Source organism: Chlorocebus sabaeus, chromosome 23, assembly GCF_047675955.1.
Source record: "Chlorocebus sabaeus isolate Y175 chromosome 23, mChlSab1.0.hap1, whole genome shotgun sequence".
Lineage (NCBI taxonomy): Eukaryota > Metazoa > Chordata > Mammalia > Primates > Cercopithecidae > Chlorocebus > Chlorocebus sabaeus.
This window is the reverse complement of record NC_132926.1, coordinates 3,131,682-3,155,734: the sequence shown is the minus strand read 5'-3', so window position 1 is coordinate 3,155,734 and position 24,053 is coordinate 3,131,682. Positions and strand designations below refer to the sequence as shown.

The 24,053-nt window shown below is 41.4% G+C and overlaps 1 pseudogene; it reads right to left on the bottom strand.

Annotated features, from left to right (window-relative positions):
- Nucleotides 1–815: 815 nt before the first annotated feature.
- LOC119621905 (F-box/WD repeat-containing protein 2 pseudogene) lies at nucleotides 816–3,070 on the bottom strand (annotated as a pseudogene).
- Between the last annotated feature and the right edge of the window lie 20,983 nt (nucleotides 3,071–24,053).

Sequence of the window (24,053 nt, the reverse complement as noted above, 5' to 3'; positions counted from 1 at the left end):
CCAGCCTGGGCAACAGAGTGAGACCCTGTCCCTGCCCCGTCCCCCACCAAAAAAAAAAAAAAAAAAAAAAAAAGCAGCCTAGAACTTCAAGGATGAAGAAAGGGAACAGGGTCTGGATGAAGAGACGTTGCCAGACCTCCTCAGAGCTGTGCCAGGACAAGCAGCCACCTTTCCAGCCTCCCTGGTCAGGGAGAATGCCTGCTGGGGTCACCCACCCACAGGCCGTAGGGCCCTCTTACAGCATCCTGATACCGCTGGTCAGGCTCGATGAAGTCGCACAGAATTTTTACAAAGTGTGCAGGACTTCACTTAAAAGGTTGCCCCGAGAAGGAGTCCTGTTGTTCCCTGACCCTGGGACTGTTTTCCTCAGCTGGGCTGCCATGGCAAAGTCCCACAGACAGAGGGTCAAAGAACAGAGATTTTTTTTTTCTTTATGATGAAAAGCTTTAATAACAGACAATGTGATTTCACAGGCAATCAACCGGCAGATTAACAAATCATTTAACTTTCTTTATATAAAACCAATATTCCACCAAGAAAGATGACCCGAAATGGATCCTTTTACAATCACCAACATAACTAAGTACAAATGAAGTCCATGATGTACCCATTAACATGCTACATATGTGTCAATAGAACACGCTGTCCCCCACCCCAAGCCCTGGCCCCCCCGGCAAACACAGATAAATGATGTGCACTGAGTGATACCGTTAGGTGAGAACTTTGGTTCATGCAGTCAGCTGCCATAGAGGTTGCACCCAAAACCCACGGCCCTGGCACCCAAAGTCAGTCCGTGGTGGTGGTGGCTCATGGTGTCAGCTGTGTTCCCTCCACACTGGGTGTATACTGTGGTCAGGAATACTGGTGGCAAAGACCAAGCCCGTGTCATTGTGCCCATCCGGTCCATTCAGCCAGGATGCATCACCTGCCAGGAAGCTTGAGCCTGTCTTTGATTTCTTGTACCCTGGAAGAGGCCAGCGACTGATCAGGCTCTGTGTCTGCACGTCCATGATGCACAGGTGGCAGCTGTCAAACGGTAGGGCAACAATATTTCCAAAGTCAAGCAGGGCCACGTTTGCTATCTCAGGAGTCATGATGACCCTGAGAATATCGTCACTGTTGGCAGAGTCCGCTGGCAGAGACCGAGTGCTGAACTACAGACAATGTATTTGCCATCACCATGAAGTCTGCAGGCGGATACTTCTGTCCTCGGAGACAAGACAATGGCTTTAAGGCTTGCAGCTGATTTCTCTCCCATTTGGCCAAATCTTAATCTCATATTTGCCTGCACTTAAGAGGATGTGATCTTCAGGGTCATGCAAGAGAGACTTGACTTTGCACTTCTGCAGAACTACCTTGGTGACCCATGCCATGTGCCCAGCGGGTGTGCTCAGGCATGCCCCGGTGGATAGAGTCCGTCCTCTCACAGGGAAGGCTGCAGAGCCACTCACCGAGATATCACTGTAGTCCACACTAAACACTGCCCACGTGTGCCCGTGAAAGTGCTGGGTCCTGGTTCCAGAACTCCGTTCCCAGCAGGCACAGTGTTGTCAAAGGAGCCTGTCACAAGCTTCTGTTCACTGAACTTCACCACTGCACAGTGTGGGTCTGGATGCCACAAACGCACTGCCCTGTGCTCACATCCCACAGCCCCTGTGGCTGTTTTCCTCAGCTGGGCTGCTGTAACAAAGCCCCACAGACAGAGGGTTAAAGAACAGAGATTTATCTTCGCACAGCTCTGGAGGCTGGGCGTCTGCGATCAGGGTGCCAGCGTGGTGGGTTCTGGGGCAGGCCTCTCACTGGCTTGCAGATCATCCTCTTCTCCTTGCACCCTCATGTGGCCTTTTCTTGATGCGTGCAGGAGGAGGGAGAGTCCTCTTGTCCTCTGCTCCTGAGACCACCAGTCCTATCAGATTAGGGCTCCACCCTAGCGACTCATCTAACCTAATCACCTGTTACACCCCTGCTTTCACAGCACTTACATTGACAGTAAGGCTTCCGCATAAGAATGTGGGGGACACAACTCCCTCCGTAGCCCTCTGACTGGGCCTGAGGCATCCGGGGGAAAGAGCAAAGGGCACCCAGTGGAACTGCGGGTTAGTGGTTCAGTGTACACTCAGGGCTACAGAGTCCAGGTCTAAATCTTGGCCCCGTCACTTTTTATCAAGGTGACCTTGAGCAAGTCTTTGTACTTTTATTTAGCCTCAGTGTCCACTTTTTTTTTTTTTTTTTTTTTTTTTGAGACAGAGTCTCGCTCTGTCGCCCAGGCTGGAGTGCAGTGACGCAACCTCTGCCTCCCGGGTTCAAGAGATTCTCCTGCCTCAGCCTCCTGAGTAGCTGGGATTACAGGCACATGCCACCACGCCCAGCTAATTTTTGTATTTTTAGTAGAGACAGGTTTCACCATATTGGCCAGGCTGGTCTCGAACTCTTGACCTCGTGATCCGCCCACCTTACCCTCCCAAAGTGCTGAGATTACAGGTGTGAGCCACTGCACCCGGCCATCAGTGTCCACATCTTTTAAGTGGAAAACTTGATATGGCAAATTCTAGTGTTTTACAATTTCAATTCAATTTTTGTTTGTTTTGTTTTTTTGAGACAGAGTCTAGCTCTGTCTCCCAGGCTGGAGTGCAGTGTTGCCATCTTGGTTCACTACAAGCTCCACCTCCCAGGTTCATGCCATTCTCCCAAGTAGCTGGGACTACAGGTGCCCACGACCACGCCCAGCTCATTTTTTTTTTTTTTTTTTTTTTTTTTTAGAGATCCATCTGCCTCGGCCTCCCAAAGTGCTGGGATTACAGGCGTGAGCCACCGCACCTGATCTCAATTCAGTGTTTCTAATCCTAGTGTCTAAGCTTTTGTATATTTCTCTTAAGAGGCTGGTTAGGAACAGAGTAGTAATAAAATTATTACAGTAGGTGATGAGAGCTCTCATATATATACCTCTCCTTAATTCTCACAATGCCACGCTGAAGTAGGTGTCAGTATTACCCTCATATTGCAGATGAGGAAACCGAAGGGTGGAGAAGCACAATGAGGTAAGGAACCAGACTGCCCAGGGTGCAAACATCCAACAGCATGGTGGGTGGGGCTAGTGGAGCTGCGCCCGTCTCCCCGAGCCCGGCTGTTGCTCACTAGGCTGTAAAGATGATATCGTGGATAGAGACTTTCTATCCATTTTCTGTCCAGATGTCATCTGGACAGAAAAGGAAGGGAGACAGTTACAGAGATTGCAATTTGTGTATATTGAACCGTGTGGTTTTTTGTTCTAGGAGAATTCCAGTTCTGGAATTCCTCTGGAAAGAGGCGTCTCTTACCCTGTGTTTTAGTGTGCTACGATTTCCATAACAAAGTACCACAGACTGGGTGGCTTAAACAACAGACATTTTTTGTCTTGCGATTCAGAACCTAGAAATCCAGCATCAGGGTGTCAGCAGCATTGGTTCCCTCCGAGGGTTGAGAGGGAGGGATGTGTCCCGGGCCCTTCTCCTTGGTGTATAGATCACTGTCTTCTTCCTGTCTCCACATCGTCTTCTCTCTGTACCTGTCTGTGTCCAAAATTTCCTCTTTTTAAATTTTTTTTCTAGAGACAAGGTCTACTTGCCCAGGCTGGTCTTGAACTCCTGGCCTCAAGAGATCCTCCTGCCTAGGCATCCCAAAGTGGGATTACAGGTAAGAGCCATTGAACCCCACCCAAAGTTCTTCATTTTTTTTTTTTTTTTTTTGAGACGGAGTCTTGCTCTGTTGCCCAGGCTGGAGTGCAATGGCACAATCTTGGCTCACTGCAACCTCTGCTTCCCGGATTCAAGCCATTCTCTTCATCAGCCTCCCAAGTAGCTGGGACTACAGGCGTGCACCACCACACCCAGCTAATTTTTGTATTAGACAGGGTTTTGTAGAGACAGGGTTTCACCATGTTGGCCAGGCTGGTCTCAAATTCCAGACCTCAAGTGATCCGCCTGCCTCGGCCTCCCAAAGTGTTGGGCTTACAGCCGTGAGCCACCACGCCTGGCCCCAAAGTTCCTCTTCTTGAAAGGACACGAGTCATATTGGATTAGGGTGCGCCCCAGTGACTTCTGTTAGACTTGACTACCTCTGTAAAGACCCTGTCTCTATATACAACCATATTCTGAGGTCCTGGGGAGGTTAGGACTTTAACATGAATGTTTTTCAGCATTGTTGGGGGGCACAGTTCTATCTATTCCACCATGTAAAGATGTTGCAGATGTGTTCCCTCCCAAGGCTGCCAGGCCTTAGCCTTGAGACAGCAGTAACTCATCACAGGGGTTCTGAGGTGAGTGCAGGTAAGCACAGGCATTGGGTGCGAACTCAGCCTGCTCCAGTCCTGCTTGGGCCAAGCGTTTCTCCTGGTGCACCCTGCCGCCATATAGAAGAGTCCGAAGAAGCAGGGCCTGTTCCTCCCAGCTGACTGCCAAATGCAAAGTACTGTAGCTATTGAAATGCAAAGTTCAAATGGAAACAGCTACTGCAAAACGCTGCTGGTTCACAGTGGGCCGGCTGTGGTTCACAGCTTATATGAATGTGGTACATAGAAATGCAGCAAGCAGGCCAGGCACCGTGGCGCATGCCTGTAATCCCAGCACTTTGGGAAGCCGATGTGGTGGATCACTTGAGGTCAAGAGTTCGAGACCAGCCTGACCAATATGGCGAAACCCCATCTCTACTGAAACTACAGAACTAGCCGGATATGGTGGTGCACGCCTGTAATCCCAGCTACTTGGGAGGCTGAGGCCCAAGAGTCACTTGAACCTAGAAGATGGAGGTTGCAGTGAACCAAGATCACACCACTGCACTCCAGCCCGTGTGACAGAGCGAGACTCTATCTCAAAAGTAACAACAACAACAATGAAATGCATCAAGTGTAGGTTAATTTGGAATGCATAATAAAATAAGCGTCTATTCCTAAATAACCCGTGGTATGGTTTTGCCTGCTTATGACGTTATATAAATGAAGGAGTATTTTCAAAAGGAAAATCATAAAGTAATTTGATCAAATCTGAATCTTATCCTAAGCGAAAGGCCCAAATAGCTTTCCAAAGAAATTGACTCATCATATCGGGGTTTATAATTCATCCATTTTCATGATACCAATCCATAGGGTTTTTATTGCTTGTAATTGGCATTGACTTGAAGTTCAATATGAACACCAACTTTTGGGCTCACAGTTTTGGTAATGGAGGAACTGCCTCCGTTTTGAAACAGAAATGTTTAAATGCATCAGAGACTGGTTTATAAAGGTTGTGTTTTATTTAAGCTGCCTTTCCACAGGGCAATGAGGGATTTCAAGCATGAAATATATTTGAGAAACTTCATTTTTAAGGAATCCATTAGTTAGGGGATATTGCTTTACTTTTTATTTCTTTATTTTTTAATTTTTAATTTAATTAAATTTATTTATTTATTTATTTTTAAGACAGAGTCTTGCTCTCTCCCAGGCTGGAGTGCAGTGGTGCAATCTTGGCTCACTGCAAGCTCCGCCTCCCAGGTTCACGCCATTCTCCTGCCTCAGCCTCCCGAGTAGCTGGGACTACAGGCGCCCGCCACCTCGCCCGGCTAGTTTTTTGTATTTTTAGTAGAGACGGGGTTTCACCGTGTTAGCCAGGATGGTCTCGATCTCCTGACCTCGTGATCTGCCCGCCTCGGCCTCCCAAAGTGCTGGGATTACAGGCATGAGCCACCGTACCTGGCCTGTTTTGTTTTTTAAATAGGAAAATCTTTAACCAGAACACAAGTTTTCTTCAAAATTAGAGAAATCAAAGTGCTATACAACAAGGCCATGGAATAAATCTCAGAGAAGTTATCTCAGATATGCAGTGAACATCTACTCAGAACATGGCTCAGAAAACTTTTCTTTATGACTTTTTTTTTTTTTTGACAGGGTTTCACTGTCACCCAGGCTGGAGTGCAATGGTGCAGTGGCCCAATCATGGCTCACTGCAGCTTCCGCCTCCTGGGCTCAAGCAATCCTTCCCTTAGCCTCCCAAAGTGCTGGGATTACAGGCACAAGCCACCATGCCCAGCCAAGAAAACCTTTTCCTAAAGGGCCATGTGTAGGCTGAATAATGCCCTTGCTTCTGTCCAAGTTCTAATTTCCAGAGCCTGTGAAGGCTACCTTATATAGCAAAGGGGACGTTATAGATGTGATCACATTAAGGTTGTGAGATCCTGAATTGTCACTTGGGCCCCATGTAATTGTAGCGCCCTTATGAATAAGAGAAGGTGCCATGAAGATGCAAAGATGCTAAATGTAGGGAGTGATGCAAAGATGCTAAATGTAGGCTTTGAAGATGCAGAAAGGGCCAAGGAAGGCAGCTCTGACACCTGGGAAAGGCAAGGAAATGGGTCTCCCCAAGAGCCTCTGGACGGCGGCAGTCCTGCTGACACCCTGATTTCTACCTCGTGAAACTGGTTTCAGACTGTGAGAGAATAAATTTGCATTGTTTTCATGAACTAAGTTTGTGGCAACTGTTACAGCAGCAATAGAAAACCAGAGAGTAAACATTTTCGGCTTTGCCCGTCTGTCATAACTGTTGACCTCTGCCACTGTGGCACGGACACCATCGCAGGCAACAGCCAGAAGTCAGCCTCATGGGCTCCGCTGGGGATGGAAGCCCCTGGGCAGTTGTGTGAGCGGGATTGTCGTGATCAGCATCAGTGTAGCTCAGGATCCCCAACGACCCCAACCACAAAGCCTGAGACAGGGCTCTGGAGGGCCAGCTGGAGGCCACAGCAGCACACACACTCACACACACACACATACACGCACACACTCACACACACACAGAGCAAGAGAAAAAGCCTGGGACTGATGACACTACAGAGTTGTGGGTAAAAGACAGTCTTTTCAATCAATGAAGTGGGAAAATTGGGTGCCGCTATGAAAATAAATGGAACTACACCCCTACCTCATTCCACACACCAAAACCAATTCAGATGCATTATTTACCTAAACGGGAAATGCAAACTGTCTTTGTCTGTTCTCACACTGCTGTAAAGAACTACCTGAGATAAGGTAATTTATGAAGAAAAAAGGTTTGATTGACTCACAGTTCCACATGCTCTACAGGAAACACAGCTGGGGAGACCTCAGGAAACTTAAAATCATGGCAGAAGGGGAAGGAGAAGCAGGCATGTCTTCACGTGGCCAGAGCAAGAGGAAGAGAGAGAAGGGAGAAGTGCTACACATGTTTAAACATCCAGACCTTGTGAGAGCTCACTCACTATCATGAGAACAGCAAGGGGGAAGTCAGCCCTCGTGATCCAATCACCTCCCACCCGGCCCCACCTCCAATACTCGGGATCACATTTCAACATGAGATTTGCATGGGGAACAGAGGTAAACCACATCACAAACCAATAAATAGGTCAAAGATTGTAGGTGAGAGTATTTCATGACCTTAGAGAAAGATATCTTAAACTGAACACACACACAAAAATACTAATCATAAAAGAAAGGAACTATACATTTGATAACCTTAAAATTAAGAACTGTCTTACAGACAGCATTAGGATAAGGATGACGTGTTGATAATGATCAAAGCTAGATGATAGGTTTATAAGAGTTCATAACACTATTTTTCTAGAAAACAAAACAAGAGGAAAAGACACCATAAAGAGAGTGAAAAGGCAAAGCCACCAAGTGGGAGAAGGTATTTACAACCCATATAACCAACAAACGTTCATCTTCAGAGTGCAGACTGAACTTCCAGGAATCAATAATAAAAACACAAATTACACATTAGAAAAATGGATAAAAGATTTGAGCAGTCAGTTCACAAAAAAGGGTATCAAAATATCAATAACAAAATGAAAAACATTTAGCCTCATTAAAAATTAGGGAAATGTAGATTAAAACCACAATGAACTATCCAGAAGAAAGGCTAAAATTGAAAAGATTCATAATTCCCTGTGTTAAGGATGATGAAAAATAGGAACCCTCATACACTGCCAGTAGGAGGGTAAATTGGTGCAATTTGCAAGAACACAGTCTTGAATTATTTACGAAGATATACACACCCTAGGTCTCAGCAATTATATTTGTAGGTATATTCCCTAGAGAAATGAATGCACAGATATATGCATAGGAACATTCAAGGTACTGTTATTTATTAGAGAAAAAAATGGAACACATCAAAGGTACATTGTAGAATGAATAAGTAACTTGTGGTATTCTATGCACTGAAATGGAATATTATATAGAAAAAGGTGTGAGCCAAAATGACACATAATAGCACAGATTAATCTTCCATATAATTGAACACACATACTGTAATTCCATTTTGCATAGTATCCATAAACAGGCAAAGTAAATCACAGTGTTTAGAGATGCACACCTCAGTAGTAAAAGCACAAAGAAATGCAAAGAAGGATCATGACTGGGAGGTGACTTGTGAGAGTGCCTGTGGGTTGTGAAGGGTTATGCAGGTGTTTTATTTACACTCTTCTGTTATACTGAACAGTCTTGGTCTTGCATTTTTAAAAAAATTTATGTGTTACTTTTCACAAATATTTTAAAACAAAAAAGTATGACAATTAGAAAGTAAAAAGTAAGATGTGAGAACTAAACTGAAGTATCTTAGTAACTCAAATAAATGTAATTCTGCTAAATGTTTCAGTTAAGAGACAAAAATTTCAAGTTTTTGTGAAACTAAATCTAGTTTAATGTTGCTTATGAGACTCCCCTAAAACATAAGGCTGCAAAGCAGCCACTGTCAGACCCATGTGATGGCTCACTGGAAGATCCTCCTCGAAAGGTAGATCTTTATTTTACCTAATTCGGTGCTCCCCCAGTGCTAAAAGTTGGAAATAAAAGTGGGGACATTATTACTGACCATAGAGGAATAAAAACAGTTATAAGAGAATACTACAAACAACTGTATGCTAACAAATTAGATAACCTAGAAGAAATGAACGCATTCCTGGGAACACACAAACTACCAAACTGACTCAAGAAGAAAACAGAAAATCTTAACAGACCTAGCAGGGCGCGGTGGCTCACGCCTGTAATCCCAGCACTTTGGGAGGCTGAGGCGGGCAGATCATGAGGCCAGGAGATCAAGACCATCCTGGCTAACATGGTTAAACCCCATCTCTACTAAAAATACAAAAAATTAGCCAGGCTTGGTGGCGGGTGCCTGTAGTCCCAGCTACTCGGTAGGCTGAGGCAGGAGAATGGCGTGAGCACAGAAGGCAGAGCTCGCAGTTAGTTGAGATCGCGCCACTGCACTCCAGCCTGGAGCGCAGTGTGAGACTCCGTCTCAAAAAAGAAAGAAAATCTTAATAGACTGACAACAGATTGTTATCAGTAATCAAAAATCTCCCAAAAAAGGAAAAACCTTTGTTTCACTGGGTGAGTTCTAGCGAACAGTTAAAGAAGAATTAACACCCATCCTTCTCAAACTCTTCAAAACAAAACAAAACAAAATAAAAAACATCAGAACAACAACAAAAGAAGAGAGAACGCTTCCTCAACCATTCTATATATGAGGTCCGCATTAACTTGGTACCAAGCCAGACAAAGATATACAAGTAAACTATAGATCAATATCACTTATGAATATAGATGCAAAAAATCATCAACACAATACTAGAAAACTGAATCCAGCAGCATATAAAAAGGATTATGCACCACGAGCATGTGAGATTAATCTCAGAAATGCAGAGGTGGTTCAACATATGAAAATCAATCACTGTAACTCACCACATTACTAGAATGAAGGAAAAAAGTCACACGAGCATCTCAATCAATCTCAATCAATGCAGGAAAAGCATTTTTTAAAAATTGAACATACTTTTAGAATAAAAACACTCAGAAAACTAGGAATAAAAAAGGGACTCATTCAACACAGTAAAGGGAAGTTATGAAAAACTCATGGCTAACATACTCAATGGTAAAAGATGAAAGCTTTCTCCCTAAAATCAGGAGCAACACAAGAATGCCACTTTCCTCACTGCTATTCAACATTGTACCAGAAGTTCCTGCCAGAGCAATTAGGCAAGAAAAAGAAATAAAAGACATGTACACTGGAAAAGAAGAAGTAAAACTCTCTATTCAGAGATGACATGATCCTTTATTTGGAAAATCACAAAGAATGTACCAAAAAAACCCCTGCTACAGCTAATAAATTAATTCATCAAATTTGCAGGGTATTGGATCAATATATGAAAATAAGTTATATTTCTATACATCAGCAATAAGCTCAAAAGTAAATAAAAAATTAAGTAAATTCCATTAAAGTAAATTAAATTAAGTTCAAAAGTAAATTAAAAACAAATTCCTTTCACAACAGTATTCGAAAGAATAAAATACTTAGCAATAAATTTCACCAAGAAAGTGAGAGACTTGGGCACTAATAACTATAAAAGAAGGCTGAAATAAATTAAAGAAAAAATAAATAGAAAGATACCCTGTGTTCATGGATTGGAAGATTTAATATTTTTCAGAAATGGCAAAGCCAATCTTCACATATATATGGAATTGCAAGGGGTCCTGATCAAAACAGTGTGGTATGGGCATAAGGATATCTAGATCAATGGAATAAAATTAGGAGTCCAAAAATATATTCTAACACATTTACAGTCAATTGATTTTCAAGGAAGGAATCAAAACCTACAGCCAATTGATTTTTGACAAGGATGGTGAAACCATTTAATGTGGAAAGAAATGGTCTCTTAACAAATGGTGCTGGGATAACTGGATATACATGCAAAAATATGAATCTGGACTCTTCCCTCACATCTTACACAAAATTTAATCAAAATCATTCAAAGACTTCAATGTAAGATTTAAAACTATAGAACTCTTAAGAGTAAAACATAGATGTAAATCATTATACTCTTGGATTAGACAACAATTTCTTAGATATGGTATGAAAAGCACAAACACTGAAAGAAATAATAAATTGGAAACTTTTAATTGAACCAAGCAAATTAAAAACAAAATTTAAAACTTTTGCCATCGAAGAAAACTATCAAGAAACTAAAAAAGGAAACTAGAGAACAGTAGAAAATATTTTTAAACATTTGATACATTCTATACATCTGATAAGGGTCTAACATTTAAAATTTGTACAGAACTCATACACACACACACACACACACACACACACACACACACACACACACACAGAGAGAGGTTTGTTTTAAGGAATTGGCTTGTGTGTTTATGGAGGTTAGCCAGTCTGGCAGTCTGGATTCCCAGGAAGACTCAGTGTTGCCGTTTAAGTCTGAAGGCCATCTGCTGGCAGAATTCCTTCTTGCTCTGGTGAGGTCTGTTTTTTGTTCTATTCAGCCTTCAACTGATTGGATGAGGCTCACCCACATTATGGAAGGCAATCTGCTTTACTCAAAGCCCACTGTTTTAAATGTAAATATCATCCAAAAACACTCTCACAGACACGTCTAAAATAATATTTAACTAAATATCAGTATTGTGGGCTAGACAAGTTGACACATAGAATTAATCATCAGAAGTCTACCCCTTGTCAACTTGGCATGCATAGGTATCACTTAAACCATACTTAATCTCCAAATCAAGACAACTAAAGGTCATACTTCTGCCTAACATGATAAATCCCTGCATACAACTGAAAGTGCACTAATCCTTTCCCCAGAAGATGAAAAGTCTTTAGGTGATGTTTGCTCTTCTGCTTGATGTCCATTAACTTAAATACTATGATGTAAAGTTAACCATACTTAAATACTATGATATAAAGTCAACACATTGTATGTTACATGATGAGGGATAAGAGAGGGAAGAAATATTATCAAAACATATTCATAACCAAAAAAGGAAAAAATACTCAAGTATGGTCCTCATTTCCATCACTGGTCACGTAGTCATAGGTAGTACTTATTACTGTCTTCTTCCACTACCCATTCCTGTTGCCCTTAGCACACACTTCAGCTGGTCGTGGATCTTAACCTGGTGGGGCTACCCAAACCTTTATTCCTAAAAGGGCTTGGCCATGAGTAGTCCTGCCTGATTGGTTGTTGTAGTTTTCCATTCTATAATCATAGGGCATTCATAGTGTTGGGGAACCACAACCTATATAGTTTTCTATTGCTTTAGCTCTCATATTTAGGTCTTTGATCCATGTGGAGTTAATTTTTGTATATGATGTGAGGTAGGGATGCAACTTCATCCTTTTGCATGTGGATATCAAGTTCAGTCTATAGAAGGCCTTTATGGTAGGAAATACTTGGGCAGAGACCAGAAGAAATGTGTGAAAAAAAGAAATGTTGATGGCTACCAAGCAGAGGGGACAGCAAGTGGAGATCCAGGCTCAGACAAATGCCATAAAATAATCAAGGAATGAATAAGGTGTTTCTGCTAGACCACAGTATAGGTATTTCTGAAAATTCTTGTGTTGTATTGCAGACAAAAATTAAACAGGTATTGGAATAATAGGATTGTAACAGACCATTCAAAACATAAGGAGGTTTGGAACCAGAACACCAGTGAAAACCACAATCCTAATGAAAAATAACAGCAAAGTTAAAAGGGCATAATAAATTGTTAAAAACACAAGTACATATGTGTATATCTATACATACATACTATAATAAACTGAGAACTTGACCTTTTAAGAAAGATGAGAATATGTTGGAGGGAAAGGATGTGATGAAGGGTTAATGCCACTGAGTTATGAAGGCCAAACAGAAGTGTTTGTGAGAGAACAAGGGGCCACACTAAGCTGAGAGAGACTGTGAGTCAAAGCTACAACAGGCACAGCCCCATATTCTCAAGTTGTACTCTCAGCTGTGTTGTTTTGCCTGCATTCAGATCCTCTTACTTTGAGTGCAAAATATTAATATGCTGAGGGGAAAATCCCACACAAACCAAGATGCTTTCCACATACTATCAGACTAATCCACAATACAGAATCATGAGCTGCAACAAAATATATTTTTTCACAAACAGTTTCAGAATAGAAGAAAAGAAACATTTGACAATGCCTTTTGTGAGGCTAATACTTAGTACAAGTAATAAAATTACAGGTCAAAATAAGGAATATGGATACAAAAATCCTAGTCTAATATTTGCACACTGAAATACATAAAATGTCATCACCAAGTCTGGTTTGTCCCAGAAATGCACTTTAGCAGATTAATGACTTAGGAAATCTATTAATGTAATTCACTGCATTAACAGATTAAAGGAAAAACATGATTATCTAAATGGATGCAGAAAAAGCATTTGATAACATCTAATATTCATTCATAATTTTAAATGGTTCATAATCTAAGGATCTTCTTTAAACTGATGAAGTTATCTACTAAAAGCCTACAGAAAATATTGCACTCCATGATGAATTATTTGAAGTATCTATTTCCTTTAAAATCAGAGCAAGACAATAATTCCAATTATCATTCCCTCTCGGGGGCACTAGTCAGTGCAAGATTGATTTGGAAAATACATAGCTTTCATCATTTGCAGGTGATATGATTGCTTACTATGTCAGGGTTCTCCAGAGACACAGAGGATAGATAGATAGATAGATAGATAGATAGATAGATAGATAGATAGATGTAACATACCGAGTTATGTAAGTACATAGAGTTATTTATTTATTATATAGACAGATATAGAGAATAGATAGATAGATAGATAAGATAGATGTAACATACAGAGTTATGTAAGTACATAGAGTTATTTATTTATTATATAGACAGATATATTATATAGATATATTAGAAGGAATTGGCTCATGCAGTTATGAAGTATGAAAGGTTCCAGGATCTACAATTGGCAAGCTGGAGACCCAGGAGAGCCATCATGTAGTTTCAGCCTGAGTCCAAAGAGCCGAGAATCAGGAGAGCCCATGGGGTAAGTTCCAGTCCAGCCAGTAGCCTTGAGACCCATGCAAATCTGATGTTTCAGTTTGAGTCCAAAGCCAGAAAAAACTGATGTCCCAGCTCTGGCAGTCAAGGCAAGAGGAGTTCCTTCTTACTCGGGAAAAGGTCACCTTTTGTGTCCTGTTCAGAGCTTCAATTGATTGGATAAGACCCACTTACACCACATGAAACCAATCTGCTTCACTCAGTCTACTGATTCAAATGTTAGCTCATCCAGAAGTGCCCTCACAGACAGACTCAGAATACCATCTGGCCAAATGTCTGGGCACCCCATGGACCAGTCAAGTTGATACATAAAATTAACCATGATACCTACGTAGAAAATAATATATAAATACAAGAGCAATTCTAAAATCATTTGCCTTTTATACACCAGGCACAAAAAGTTAGAAAAAGTAACCTTAAAAAAGATTCCATTTATAATGTAGCAGTACAAGCCACAGACAAAACCCCTTAGACACTGAGTTAAAGAAGGAAAGGCTTTATTCAGCCAGGAGCTTTGGCAAGACCCATATCTCCAACAACTGAGCTCCCTGAGTGAGCAATTCCTGTCCCTTTTAAGGGCTCACAACTCTAAGGGGGTTCACATGAGAGGGTTGTGATTGACTGAGCAAGAAGGGGGTATGTGACTGGGGGTTGCATACACTGGTAATTAGAAAGGAACAGAACAGGACAGGGATCTTCACAGTGGTTTTTTAATGCAAATAACCAATTAGGTCAGGGTCGATCTTTAACTACCAGGCCCAGGGTGTGGTGCCAGGCTGTCTGCTTGTGGATTTCATTTCTGCCTTTCAGTCTTTACATTTTCTTTCTTTGGAAACAGAAATTGGGCATAAGACAATATGAGGGGTGGTCTCCTCCCTTAATAAGAGCTACAAAAATATATAGAATAACTATGAATTGACTAAATAAAGGTGGGCAAAAATCTTTCAGGAAACTCTTAAGACACTTTATTTAAAGACTTAAAGAAGAACTAGATAAACTGGGTGGTTAAAATTTCCATGGATAGGAACACTCAATCATGTAAAGATTCTGCTGCTTTTCAAATTGATCTACAAATTCAATGTAACCCCAAACTATATCCCAACAGCATTGACAGGGAAACATGCTGATTCTAAAATATATGTAGAAAATCAAAGGACTAAAGATAATCAGGTGCCTCTTCAAGGATAAAACAAGATGATGTATCAAGATGTATCACAAAGCTATATTAATTTATAAGCAATAATGGTGCAGATTTAGACATATAGATGAACTGTATAGAACAGACAGTCCTTAAAATAAGTTACACATATGTATGGAAAATTTATTAATGGAAATCCATATATAAGCAAAACTGACTTTTCAAATTATAGGGAAAAGGACAAATTATCAACAAAAGATTTTGAGTGAGTTAGGTAACCATAATGAAAAAGAATGAACTTGGATCCCTACCTCATACCATACATAAAATTAATTATAGAGGGATAAAGACAAATATTAGAAGAAAATTAAAAGATTTTTCAATGTATGAGAATATGTTATTTGAACTAAGTATAGTGATTGGTAAATATGGTTAAAGAAACACTAAACATTCTAGCCCAAAAGGAATATAATTTTTAAATTGCTTATAAAATGACAAACTTTTGTTCACCAAAATACACCAAAAAGGGAATGAAAATTGTTGCCACAAACTGCCAGAAGACATTTGCAATGCAGGTAATTGACAAATAATCAATACGCATAATAGGTTTAAGACACGAATCAGTGAGAAAGACACAATGCAATGGAAACATTGTCAGAACACTTCAGAGCACTTCACAAAAGAAGAAACTCAAACTGACTGTAAACATAGGAGAATTTCAACTTCCTTAACAATCAATAAAATTAAAATTAAAACATCAATGACTTACTGTTTCATTTTTTTATCCCACTTGATTGAATTGTGGAGAACTCTCATAAAACATTTTTACTGTAAATTGGTTTAATCACTTTATAGTTTGGCATTATATTGTAAAGTTGAAGATGCTGTGAAAGGAAAATAAATCTTAGGGCCCCAAAATCACCCAGCTAAAGGGAAAAGTCAAGCTGGGAACTGTTTAGGGCAAACCTGCATCCCATTCTATTCAAAGTTATCCTTCTGCTCACTGAGATAAATGCATATCTGATTACCTTCTTTGGAAACGCTAATCAGAAACTGAAAAGAATGCAGCCCTGCACGATGGCTCACACCTGTCATCCCAGCACTTTGAGAGGCTGAGGCAGGCAGACCACCTGAGGTCAGGAGTTTGAGAGCAGCCTGGTCAACATGGCAAAACTCCATCTCTACAAAAAATACAAAAATTAGCTGGGTGTGGGCTGGGTGTGGTGGCTCATGCCTGTAATCCCAGCACTTTGGGAGGCCAAGGTGGGCGGATCACGAGGTCAGGAGATCAAGACCATCCTGGCTAACATGGTGAAACCCCGTCTCTACTAAAAATACAAAAAAATTAGCCTGACGTGGTGGCGGGCCCCTGTAGTCCCAGCTACTCGGGAGGCTGAGGCAGGAGAATGGCGTGAACCCAGGAGGCGGAGCTTGCAGTGAGCCAACATCGTGCCACTGCACTCTAGCCTGTGCAACAGAGTGAGTCTCCATCTCAAAAAAAAAAAAAAAAAAATAGCTGGGTGTGGTGGCATGCACCTGTTATCCCAGCTATTCGGGAGGCTGAGTCAGGAGAATTGCTTGAACCTAGGAGGTGAGGTTGCAATGAGCCGACATCATGCCACTGCTGTCTAGCCTGGGCAACAGAGTGAGACTCCACCTCAAAACAAACAAACAAAGAAAAGAAAGGGAAAAGAATGGAACCCTTTGTGTCTCACCTACCTATAACCTAGAAACCCCCTCCCTGCTTGAGTTGTCCCATCTTTCTGGATGGAACCAATGTATATCTCACATATTTGATTGATGTCTCATGTATCCCTAAAATGTATAAAACCAAGCTGTACCCCAACCACCTCGGGCACATGTTGTTAGGACCTCCTGAGGCTGTGTCACAGGTGTGCATCCTCAACCTTGACAGAATAAACTTTCTAAATTAACGGAGACCTGTCTCAGATATTTGGGGTTCACAATGCATATACCCAAAGCCCTGAAATTCCACTTCTGCAAATGCCACCCCCCCAAAAAAAATTTCTCATTATATGGACACCAGGATTCAATGAGCGTTGTTTGTGGAAAAAAACTCACAATGACCACTGACAGAATAATGAATAAATAAATTATTGCATAGGTGCACAATGTATACTAAAGAACAATCAAAGTTAAGAATTTCAGCAACACATGTCAAAATAGTTGAATCTTACAAACACAATGATGAGTAAAACCGTGAGCTGCAGAAAATTAGACAGATATTTTATGGATACATATTTGGAAATTTTATTTTTTAAGAACGAGTGGAATAAGAAAAACAAATCCAGGAGGATGGTTACCACTGGTGCTGGTGGGGAAGGGGGCCAATAATAAGCAATAATGAAAATAGTAATAAGATGATAATGCTTAATACATATATAGTGTTTGCTATTTGCCACCGTCCGAAGTGCTTTTGATGCAGGATTTTTCCTCCATAGCATAGCTAAATCCGGGTTTTCGTCTCACAACCAGGAAGAATTAAGCACGCAGACACTCAAAGAGCGAGTCAGGTGGGGAATTTTATTGAGCGCTGAAACCGCTTTTAATGAGGAGGGAACACCAGGGTGGTCCCCCTACCTGAAGGCAGGAGCGTTCCCCATATGGCTGAGCCTGGGGCTTTTTATTGGTTCAGAATAGGGAGTGTGTGCTGACTGGTTTGTGAGTATGCACAAGAGATTAAAGTGAAGATAACACTCAAAGGTGGGCATGATAGTGTAGAAAACCAATTAGGAAAGGGTAGGTATATGTAAAACAGGTGAAGGATGGGGATCAATCAGAGGAAAGTGTACCAAATGGGAAGGAGAATTCTAATTCAGTCCGAGGATTTACCCAGGACTGGTTACTCCGGGAACCTGCCCCTCTCTGCCTTCTGCCTCTATCACTTTTATATTTTATACTTCAGTTAATCTTCACAACAACAAGTTTTAAGCAGTTACTTGTACTTTTTCTATTGGTGAAAAAGAAACTGATTTATTGTTCTTAAGCATTGCATCAAATGTTTCCTAATTAAAAATAATAAGCCACAGAGTAAACGGTGTCAATATTTAATACCTGAAAGCAGAAAAAAAGTCAGCATAATTGTTGTTGTTGTTGTGGTTTTTAATTTGGAAATCGAGATCTAAATTCCAGAAGAAACAAATAAGCTTGAAAGAGGTACCTTCTAGCTGTGGTAGCCTCTTTGGGGAGGAGTAGTACAAGGGCCAGCTGTTTGATAATGGAACTTTCCCCTACCAATTGGTGTATATACTATGTGCACGTGTTTCTTTGATACAGATAATTCACTGAAAAATATAGCTAGAATAAAATACTAGACAGACTTGGTCTTTGGATGGGCAAGTTCTTTTTCCATGCTTTCCTCAATTGAATAAATGACACAGAAGATATTGTTACAAATGAATTACAAAGGCATTTAAATTTCAGAATGTCATGAAAGATTGTAAGAAAAATTAAAAACTAGTATAATATTTGTAATAAAAAGATACAAATATTGAAAGAAAACACTAAGTCCTTGTTAAAGAGTAAAGGAAAAAAGGTAATATGGCTCTCATACAAATATAAAATTGACAGATGGCAAGATTTTTATCTAACTAATGAGTGAACCAGTAAGATTTTAAAAATCAGTTCAAAGGAAAGCTCAAAGAACCACATATACATAAGCTGAAATGAATTTACAAATAGATGCACCAAGGTTCTATTCAAAGAATAACAAGAGTTTTTACAGCATCTTAACAAAAGAACAATACATTTGCAGAGAAGTGGCAATTGCATTCTATCAGACACAATCAATCTGCATTTCTACAAACAAGAACAGTTGCATAATTAGAAGTTTTCTACAACTTCCAGGGTTGTAAATAGCTTAAAGACAATAAAAGGTTGAGGTAATCCCTAAGGGCATTCCAGGCTGGATATCTAGTAAATTTTCTGGTCCATATTAAAGTTTTTCTCATTTTTTCCCTGCAGCCTCAAGGCATAATTGGGAAAAGAAAGAATAATTTTTTAAAAAAATAAATAAATGAAGATAAGCATATGAGATAATGTTTTATAAATCAAAGATATGCTAATTATACTATAAAATATTCATACACACACAATGCTTATTTGTTTAAAATTACAGTAACTCCTCATATTGTGCCAGATCTCATTTTTATTTTTATTTTATTTATTTATTTATTTTTTATTTTTGAGACGGAGTCTCCCTCTGTCACCCAGGCTGGAGTGCAGCGGCACAAACTTGGCTCACTGCAACTTCCACCTCCCAGGTTCAAGCAATACCCTGCCTCAGCCTCCTGAGTAGGTGGGACTACAGGCGCATGCCAACACGCCCAGCTAATTTTTTGTATTTTAGTAGAGACAGGATTTCACCATGTTGGCCTGGACGGTCTCCATCTCCTGACCTCGTGATCCGCACGCCTTGGCCTCCCAAAGTGCTGGGATTACAGATGTCAGCCACTGTGCTTGGCCATCATTTTTAATAAAAATTGAATTTTAGAATAGTTTCCAATTTATAGAAAAGTTACAAAAAGAGTACAGTCACCTTATAACCCATACTCATATTATGAACATCTTACATCAATCTAGTGCATTTCACACTGCAGGGGAGGAGAATTTTTCCCTCTGCCTTCCTGGGGTCTGCAGCTGGGGTCCTGCAAATTAGACAGACAAAAGACAAACTCGGCCGGGCACGGTGGCTCATGCCTGTAATTCCAGCACTTTGGGAGGCCAAGGTGGGCAGATCACCTGAGTTCAGCAGTTTGAGACCAGCCTGACCAACGTGGTGAAACCCCACCTTTACTAAGAATACAAAAATTAGCTGGACATGGTGGTGGGCACCTGTAGCCCCAGCTACTCAGGAGGCTGAGGCTGGAGAATTGCTTGAACCTGGGAGGCGGAAGTTGCAGTGACCCGAGATTGAGCCACAGCACTCCAGCCTGGACAACAGAGTGAGATTTCATCTCAAAAAAAGAAAAAGACAAATTCCCAAGAGAAAACAACAGGAGTTTACTAACAAGTGCACTGCACATACACATGAGAGAACTCAGTGATGACCCCTCAAGGGGGTGTTTAGAACTTGAGCTTATACAGCTTCTTCAAAAAACAGTAATACATTTGTAGAGAAGTGGGAAGACAAAGGAAAAGGGCTTTAGGCTTCCAGGAGCAGCAAACTGTAAGAAGGTAAATATTTGGAGGAAATCAATGGAGAAAGGTTTGTCTGCAGGTTGTAAACCAAAAAGTATCTGAAACAGGTCTCGATCAATTTAGAAGTTTATATTGCCTAGGTTAAGGACATGCCTGGAAGAAATAAATATGGAATCACAGAAATAGTCTGTGGTCTGTGTCTTTCTCACCAGATGATTTTGAAGCCTTCAATATTTAAGAAGGAAAAGTGGGCTGGAGGGGAAAGAGGGAGGATATGGTCATATTACTGAATCCACATGTCACAAGAGAAAAGGAGCAGGCAGGGGAATAGTCAATCGTGTGTTTGTCTTGAGCTCAGTACATCCGCACCTTACGTTAGATAAGGTGAATGTGGAGGAGTGACCTGTGGACATAGTTAACCTTTTCTCTGTAGGCGTCTCCTTAGGAACAAAAGGGAGGCATGACTCAGCTTTCAGCTTAATTTTTTTTTTCTTTTGGCATAGTGAATCAGGTCCCAAGTTTTTCTTTTCCTTTCACATCGTCCATCTCAGAGTCAACTTTCCAGTCTTCTTCACAGCCAGAAAACTTCCCTGGGAGAGGGGATTTATGTCAGTCTTCACTTCTCAGAAGTGTCTGCATCTGTTAATTCTCAGTCGCCTCCAGCTCACAACAGCCATTATGCTAAAGTGGCATATTTTGGGGTGGCAACTTCTGGTCTCCTACAAGACAATGAATGAACTAATATTGCTAAATTATTATTAACTGAAGTCCATACTTCATTCATCTCTTGTTAGTACTTGTCTGATGTCCTTTTTCTGTTTCAGAGTCCGATCTAGGCTGCCACGTTCCATTTCGTTACTGTGTTTCCTTAAGCTCCTGCTGGTTGGGACGGTTTCTCAGACTTTCCGTGTTTTTGATCACCTTGACAGTTTTGAGGAGTACTGGTCAAGGATCTTCTAGAAGGACCCTCTATTGTGACTGTCTGATGTTTTTCTCATTATCAGGCTGGAGTTAAGAATTTTTGGAAGAAAGATTGTGGAGGTAAAGTGTCGTTTTCATCAGCAGGACTTGCAACTGCGGATGGTAACCTTGGTCACTCGACTGAGGAAGCGTCGTCATGTTGCTCCACTTTAAAATCACTGCTTTTTCTTCACCTTGTGCTCCTAAGGAGGTCATTATGCACAGCCCACTTTAAGGAATGGAGACTTCTGTCCCACCTGCTCGACGGGAGAGTATTTGTATTAATTATTTTAAATTCTCTCTCTTTTTATTTTGTTTTGTTTTGTTTTGAGACAGAGTCTCTCTTTGTTGCCTAGGCTGGAGTGCAGTGGCAACATCTCGGCTCACTGCAACCTCTGCTTCCTGGGTTCAGGTGATCCTCGTGCCTCAGTCTCCCAAGTAGCTGGGATTACAGGTGAGTGCCACCACACTCAGCTAATTTTTTTTTTTTTTTTTTTTGAGACGGAGTCTTGCTCTGTTGCCCAGGCTGGATGGAGTGCAGTGGCACAATCTCAGCTCCTCCCGGGTTCCTGCCATTCTCCTACTTGAGCCTCCCGAGTAGCTGGGACTACAGGCACCTGCCACTATGCCCAGCTAATTTTTTGTATTTTTAGTAGAGACGGGGTTTCATCATGTTAGCCAGGATGGTCTTGATCTCCTGACCTTGTGATCCACCCGCCTCGGCCTCCCAAAGTGCTGGGATTACAGGCGTGAGCCACCGTGCCCAGCCAATTTTTGTATTTTTTGTAGAGACGGGTGTTTGTCATGTTGGACAGGCTGGTCTCAAACTCCTGGCCTCAAGTGATCCTCCCGCCTTGGCCTCCCAAAGTGCTGGGATTATAGGCGAGAGCCAGAGCGCCCCATCTTAAATTATTTTGCATGAGAGAGTTGCCTATTCTCTCCCGCTTATTTATTTATTACACTGATCATTTATGTTGGTGGAGACTCACAGATATTGATCGCGTACTTTGGGCTGTAATCCAACATTATTTTATTGCTCAAATTGTTCCACCTTTGCTCACGAGGAGCCCTCTCAGTTGGCTCCTTGGTCCCCTGGTACATCCCCATCACTTGTTTTTGTTGTTGGTATTTTGAGAACTTCTTTGCTTTCTGGCATTGCCAGTCGTTCCTGGCTCACCTTGTGTATTTCCTGTCTCCGTTTTAGAATCTATTTCTCCAAGGAGCTGTGGTTCCTTTTATTGGAAAATGGTACTGGAAAACAAGAGCTGTGCCCGAGGTTTGCTCGTTGCTCCTGGATCATCTTTGCTTTCAGGTTCTGTCCGCTGACAGAGCAAGTACGTATTTGTGTATGTGAACCTGTGTATACGCACCTGTCTAGAAACATTTCTATGTTGTGATTTGTACCTACAATACGCTCAACAGGACTTCATGCTGATGTCTCCAACTCTAATCCATTCCCACGTCCACTCTCCTGTTAGTATCCTCCCCTTTATCATGTCGGCAGCCTCTTTTGCCATATAAGGTAATATTCACAGGTTCTAGGGATTAGGAGCTGGACATAGTTGAGGGGACCTTTTTTCAACCTACTGCAGTAGGTGCTAAGTGGTATCTCACTGGCATTTGAGTTCACATTTCCTTCATGACTAATAATGTCATGCAACTTTTTATGAGTTTATTTGCTATTCTTATATGTTCTTTGGTGAAGTGTATGATTACATCTTTTACCCACTTTTAATATTAGGTTTGAGGCTGGGCACAGTGGTTCACGCCTGTAATTCCAGCACTTTGGGAGGCTGAGGTGGGCGGATCATTTGAGGTCAGGAATTTGAGACCAACCTGGTCAACATGGCAAAACCCTGTCTCTACTAATAATACAAAAATTAGCCGGGCATGGTGGTGGACGCCTGTAGTCCCAGCCACTCTGTAAACTGAGGCACAGTAATTGCTTGAACTGGGTAGGCAGAGGTTGCAGTGAGCCAAGATCTTGCCCATTGCACTCCAACCTGGGCCACAGAGCGAAATTCTGTCAAAAAAAAAAAAAAAAGAAAAAAGAAAAAAAGAAAGAAAAAAAATTAGGTTGTTTGGGGTTTTTTTATTATAGAGTTTTAAGAGTTCTTTATGTATTCTGGATACAAGACCTTTCTCAGATCTATGCTTTCCAAATATTTCTCCCATGTATTCTGGTCCATTGATCTATTTCTGTTTTTTGATGACAATCCCTCATTCACTGCCTTGATAATCATTTTTTTTTTTTTTTTTTTTTTTTGAGATATGGTCTCTCTGTTGCTCAGGCAGGAGTGCACTAGTGTGATATCGGCTCACTATAACCTCAGCATCACAGGCTCAAGTAAATCCTCCCACCCTAGCCCCCGAGGTAGCTTGGGACTACAGGCGTGCGCCAAGGTGCCTGGCTAGTTTTTTTTCTTTTTTTTTTTAGAAATGGGGTCTCACTATGTTGCCCAGGTTGGTCTCAAAGTCCTGGGCTCAAGCAATTCACCTGCCTCGGCCTCTGGAAGTGCTGAGATTACAGACTGTGAGCCACTATGCCAGCTAATTATCATAGATTTATAATAAGTCTTGAAATCATCTAATGTTAGTTCTCCAACATTGTTCTCCTTTTTTCAGAGTCCTTTGAATTCCATATCCTTTGAATTTCCATATGAATTTTAGAATCACTTTGTGAAATTCCTAAGAAAAAAAAAAGGCCTGCCATGACATTGACAGGGAAGGTGTTGAAACTGTAGATCAATTTGGGGAGAATTAACTTTTTTTTTTTTTTTTTTGGAGACGGAGTCTCACTCTGTCGCCCAGGCTGGAGTGCAGTGGCCTGATCTCAGCTCACTGCAAGCTCCACCTCCTGGGTTCATGCCATTCTCCTGCCTCAGCCTCCTGAGTAGCTGGGACTACAGGCGCCCGCCACCTCGCCCGGCTA